Source organism: Lemur catta, chromosome 24 (genome assembly GCF_020740605.2).
Source record: "Lemur catta isolate mLemCat1 chromosome 24, mLemCat1.pri, whole genome shotgun sequence".
Taxonomy (NCBI): domain Eukaryota; kingdom Metazoa; phylum Chordata; class Mammalia; order Primates; family Lemuridae; genus Lemur; species Lemur catta.
Genome location: NC_059151.1, coordinates 16,375,983 through 16,382,000, shown reverse-complemented (window position 1 = coordinate 16,382,000; position 6,018 = coordinate 16,375,983). Strand labels below are relative to the sequence as shown.

Below are 6,018 nucleotides of genomic sequence, written 5' to 3'. Positions count from 1 at the left end.
TACATCTGTCTCTTTGAAGTGCAGCTTTTACTGACCAAGGAGACGCCCTCCTGAGACGAGGCAGCTTTTGAACTAACACATTTCTTTTTTCTTTAAGGCAAAGCCTTATGTGACTTCTGAAATCAAATCTTGTCTCCGGAAATACAGGGGGCATTTCTATGACTCAGTATTCTTAGGCTCAACAGCTGACCTCGGAGCAAGCTGTCACCTGTCTTGGCTTCAGACTTGCCTTCCTTGCTAAATTTAATCCTTTGTAGCTTTTGACTAAAAGCGAGAGACGTGCAACTTCCCTTCCCTTGAACACTCAGAGGCCCCTGTATGGTTATTAATTGCCCTAATTTCTATTTTTTTATGTCTCAGGAAACAGGGAGGATTGAGGAGAGGGAGAGAGATGGGAGACTGTACTCCCCCCACAACACGACATCAATGCAAAACAGCCCTCGGAATGAACCCCACCTCCAGGGAGGAAGAACGGTGCTGTGAGATGCTTGGCCTCAGACCCGTCTCCACGCTGGAGCACCCACGACAGTAGACACAGAAGCTGGAACGTGGGTCTCTGTGGAAGGAGAAAGGTGGCAGTCTCGCACTTCCCACCCTCTGCCTGTCACCAGCTAGTGCAGCACTCTCGCTCCCAGGCTCCCTTCTCCCTCGTCACCACTCACCCCTCCCGGCTCACCTCTCCTGTCTCCACTCTTTGCAGGTCAGGACCGGCCCTTTCCCCTCCACCCTCTGTGCAAAGCCCAGAAGAAATCTGAAAGTGACACGGGGGGAGGCAGCTGTTGAGACTGACAGAATCTAGGCAAGAGAACACCCTCCCACTCCACGTGGTTTAGCAAATTTCCAGAGAATACCGCGGGACGACAGCGCCAAAGTGTCACCTTGTAATAAAGTGCTCTCATACCTAGAACCATTCTCTGGGCTCATCTCTCCCAAGAGGCTCAGGAGTTGTCCCCTGGACACCTGGTTCCCGACCCTGCGCTCTTAGGACTCAGCTGCTCTCACTCCCGACACACGGGAACGAACTTCTTTGAACTGGTGACTTTGCAAAGCAACGCTATAGTGGGGTGAACAGAATTGAATTCATACTAAGGTATAGAATATCGGCAGGTTATTGAGCAATTAAGTTAAACATAATTCTGGAGAACTGCAGTTGTGCGTCAACTTTAACCCTGCATGTACAACACTGCACTGTGAGCCTGTTACTAACTTCCACCCCCGCTGGCCCCCGCCAGTGGCCTGGCCCTGGTTTGCCCAGGCCCATTGCCTTCGTTACCTGTCTCTGTCCTCCTGTGTGTCCCAAGCTGGTCCAGACGAGCCCGGGTGGGATTCGTCTCCCACGGTGTCTGCGGACTGGCCGGCTGCAGAGACTGTTCAGTTCTCCGTTGCTGCAGCTGTGAAAGTACAGAACTCCCTCCTTAAGCACATGGCACTGTCAAACAGGGTCACAGTCCCGCACCTGGTGGTCTCGTGCCTGTGCGAAGGATGACAGGCCTGAGAGTTCCCCTGTCTGTGCTCCCCTGAGTGTGCATGTCCCCAAGTCCCCCTGCCGCTGTGAGATGCCTCTGCCAGAGGAAAGGCCCGGCTGGCCCCCCACAGGGTGGACAGAGATTCGCAGACCTGGTGAGCACCAAGAGGGGACAGTCCACCCTCCCGCCGGGGCCCCCGCAGGACCCGATTGGGCCAAACAGAAGCCTCTTCTCTGGGTGGTTTCCTGTCTGTCCCTCAGTCTCAAATCCTCCACGTGCCACCTGCAGCTCAGACACCAGCGCTAAAAGGTAACTGCTCTGGACAAAAGGCTGCTTCCCCGCAGTTGGGGGTTTACCATGGCCTTTCCCAGCGTTAAGTGCCGGGGACACACAGGAGGATGAGACTGTCAACGAGACCTTGTGAGGAATGATGCCGGAGAACCGTAAGGACCCACCAACTGGTGTTGAACAAGGAAAGCGCCCAAAGCACTGGGGGATTTTCGGTGCCCTCCCAGGTGTCAGTCTCCAGTTCACTCTCCTGGTAGATTACGTGTAGGACGGAGGACCAGGTGGAATCTTCTTTCAGTGTTAGGGGGCTACGCGGTGGCTCACGTGACCTCCAGGGGCCTGAGCCAAGGGGGAGGAGCAGGCAGTGGGTCCCGAGCTGAGTTCATGGGTGGTTGTCTGCTGCGGGGTTAGACGTGGGGAACCCCAAGTGCATCGTTTTATATGCTAGGATACAATACCAGATCTTGTGCAACTAAGAAATTCCATTCCTAGGCCGGGCGCAGTGGCTCATGCCTGTAATCCTAGCACTCTGGGAGGCCGAGGTGGGTGGATGGCTCGAGGTCAGGAGTTTGAGACCAGCCTGAGCAAGAGTGAGACCCCGTCTCTGCTAAAAATAGAAAGAAATTATCTGGACAACTAAAATATATACATAGAAAACATTAGCCGGGCATGGTGGCGCATGCCTGTAGTCCCAGCTGCTCAGGAGGCTGAGGCAGGAGGATCACTTGAGCCCAGGAGTCTGAGGTTGCTGTGAGCTAGGCTGACACCACGGCACTCACTCTAGCCTGGGCAGCACAGTGAGACTCTGTCTCAAAAAAAAAAACAAAACAACAGAAGTTCCATTCCTAAAAACAGTGTGTTGTTACACACTGCTGTTGGAGATCATCTTGAATCGGCTGAGACCTAGAAATCATCTTCCTTCCTTTGTTTACTAAATGCCTAATATGAACTGGTTTCTTATCAGTTGCCCTTCTCTGCAAAAAAGCCCGGTATGGAAAAGGTGGCGTCTGCCCAGCAGTGATTCCAGCCTCCGTGGGCCTGTGTGTGTCTGGGAGGGGCCCGTTTTCCCTGCGGCCTCCGACTCACCCATCCACCACCCTCCTGCTCTTGGTTGTTTCAACGACCGTGGGACGGGCGGCCAGGAGGGAGCGACGTCTGCTTCTGAGCGAGGCTCCTACAGGTCTCCACCCGCCCTCAATGATCATTCGCTTCCTCAACTGCCAGCATCTGATCTAGCTGGGACTCCAGAGGAAACAAGAAATGTTCACTGGACAAGAATAAAGAGTGTGCTAATGCACTGGAGATTTCTCCCTTGCCCTAGTCACTTGTCTCTTCCCCTCCCTCCAGCCTCCCTCCAGCCCCCACTGGCCCTGCCAGTGCTGCGTGTCTGCTTCAGGGGCCCGGGTCTTTCCACATTTCAGGAGGCATCCCGCCGAGCCCTCCTGAGTTCACCGGGGACAGCGACACCTGCTGCTGCTTTTCTGCTGCAGGACAATTTCATTCTCCCAGAAAACACACTTTGGGTCCCTACTGGGTGCCAGGCTCTATGTTAAACACTAAGGCTACAGAAACACACACACGCGGTTCCTGCAGTAAAGCCAGTTATAGTGTTGTAGGGCAGACGGGTGACTGTAACAGAGTGACGAATGCTGACAGCAGTCAGGACAGGGATGGGGGTAGGATCCCAGAGAGAGGGACATCTAGCCCAGACAAAGAGACAGGCATAAAATTCCTGACACATCCCGCTACAGCTGCATCCTGGACACCCAGTGGCTTTGGCAAGGAAGTGAAGATGATTTAGACATTTATCTTCACTTAGCTTTGCTTGGGGACAAGTGGCCTGCAGACTTGTCTACCTGGCCCAAGATGACTCAGGTAATGAAGACGGCCACTCCGCCCCACACAGCCCCATCCCACCGTCTACCTGGGGCTTGGGTGGCTGCCATTGCATGAATCTGGAAGCAAACCAGTCCCGGCCACTAGAGAGGAGTATTTGCTTCCAAAAAGTCACGTGCCCTCACCCACGCTCTGTAATCTGCCTGCGACTGGCTAGTGGTGAGGGTCCTTTTTCCCCTACGGGCTGAGCTCTAGAGGCACGACAGGCTGGTGAGGGTCTTGTGTCTCAGCCCCACTGCCCCTGGATCCACCGAGGCTACTTTAAGAGGGGGCCGTCAGCGGGCGAGGGGAGAGCTCCTCGGGAGCACGGTGTTCACGCTGTCGTGTTTCCGTGCCTCGGTTGCACCATCCCTCACTCAGAGAAAATGTGCTAAGTAGTTCCAGGAGACAATTAAGGGGAAAATAATTGCACAGCATTTTAGGACAATGTATCAACAAGGGAAAATATCAGCAACTTCACTGGAGGAGGCGGAGGACGGCCCTCTAGTTGGGAAACCAGGCCTTTGGCAAAAGAGTTTAAACTCCCTGACTACATTTTATTGACAAGGTCAGTCTTTATTCTTGCTGCCAAAATTAGAATCTAACCTTTTTTCTCTGTCATAACAACCCCGGTGTTTAATCACCAATTGTGCAGGGTGGTAAAAAAAAAAAGTTGTATCCTTTAAGTCTGGAGATTGACAACACAGAGGAGGGAGCTATTAATTTCCAGAACCACCCTGTCCAAGAACTATTTTCCTTTCCTTTCTTCCCAGATACCCAGATGGAAATCTGCCCTTCAGAGAAGGAAGGAAATGACACAATGGACAAGACTTCTACGAATAAGTAAGCTTTGCCCAGGACATGGACGGAAAAGTAAAGAGAGAGAGAGGGGGAGAGAGAGAAACTCGTTAACCCCGCCTGACGGCGCGTCAGATGCGGTGTGTGTCCCTCCCCATCCCAGCACTGGACAACCAGGACACTGAGCAGCCTATGAGCCTTCTCATGTTCACCACACGAGTTCACGGAGAAACAAGAACAGCGTGCTGTGTTTCCAGACCCTCTGCCTGGCTGCCTGAGGATGCAGCCCCTGCCCACATCCAGCCAGGGCCACGGCTTCGGATGCTCATTCAGGGACCTCACACTGTCGCTAGGACAAGGGCAGCAGGCACGTGGCTGAGCCAAGTCCATGGCAGGACGTGCGAGGCAACTGCGGTGTAGAGGGGGCGAGGAGGTGGAGGGAGGGCCGCCACAAAAGCAAAGCAGGAAAGACGTGGTTTCCTGGAATGAGGGCAAGAGCACGTCAGAGAAGCTCGATGGTCAGGAAGGCTGCGTTCCTGCCCGAGCTAGATGCAGGCAGAGGCAGGTCTGGGATAGAAGGACAAACGCTGCCTGTAACGGGATATGAAATCTCAAGTCCCTGTGTCTCTTTTTTCCTGCCTTAGATTTGGCCCATCCTTGGCTGGACAGGGAGGGAGAGTGACCCTCCCTGGGACGTGCTGACCAGGCGGCTGGGTCTGCAGGGAGAGCCTTCCTCTCGGCAAAGAAGGGGGAGATACATTCGGTCGTGAACGGCTCAGAATCCTGTTTTAGAAGTTCTTTCTGATTTGACCACCATAGCTTTTTGTGAAAGAAAAGCCAGGAAGATGGCTTTGATGTGAAAGAGAAAGGGGGATCCAGGCACAAAGTGGAGGAAGGTGAGGAAGAAACCAAGAAGTGGAGAGAAACCCCAGCTCTGAATCTGGGAACTCAGTGGCAGCAAGGGAGGGAGTGGCCCCAGCGTGGGCGGGAACTCAGCACTGCAGCAAGGGAAGAGCCCCTGGGGGTGCAGTTTAAATACCCAGGAAGTCCTTCAGCTCAGGCTCTGCCCACAGAGCTCCTGGCCAGCACCGTGCACCCACCCACGTGCACCCACCCACGTGCACACACATGCATGCACACACACCCAGGTGCACCCATGCATGTACACACACACCCAGATGCACCTACTCATGTGCGCACACGCGTATGGACACACGCCCACATGCACGCACACCACATACAAAGAAGTCTCCTGGCACCACACAGGCTGGTGGACAATAGCTCATCTGGGCCAGGGGTCGGACTGAGCAGCCTGGGCTAGAACAGCGGGAATCAACACACACCAGGATACGCATTCCTTGAAAGACAAAAGGATTTTGTGACTATCTGAGGTAAAGCAAGTTTGGAGAAAACCGTGAGGTAAAGCAAGTTTGGAGAAAACCGTACACCAAGGTTGAAAGGTATCATGATGCCCCAAAGATCTTGCCTCTGGGACTTCAAGGGCTTGTGGAGCCCTCCCACAATGCTGCGGGGCTGGCGGGGGTGACCAATAGAGTCTGGGGGAGGTGATGCCTCCTGCAGCTTCTGCCTT

General features: G+C 53.9%; 1 long non-coding RNA gene across 1 annotated transcript; it reads right to left on the bottom strand.

The window, feature by feature from the left end:
* Window positions 1-486: 486 nt before the first annotated feature.
* On the bottom strand, window positions 487-971 carry LOC123627222. The gene is made up of 3 exons (XR_006731193.1): window positions 902-971; window positions 677-751; window positions 487-556 (listed from the first exon to the last, which is right to left on the bottom strand). It is a non-coding gene; the product is annotated as an uncharacterized LOC123627222 (long non-coding RNA).
* Window positions 972-6,018: the final 5,047 nt, after the last annotated feature.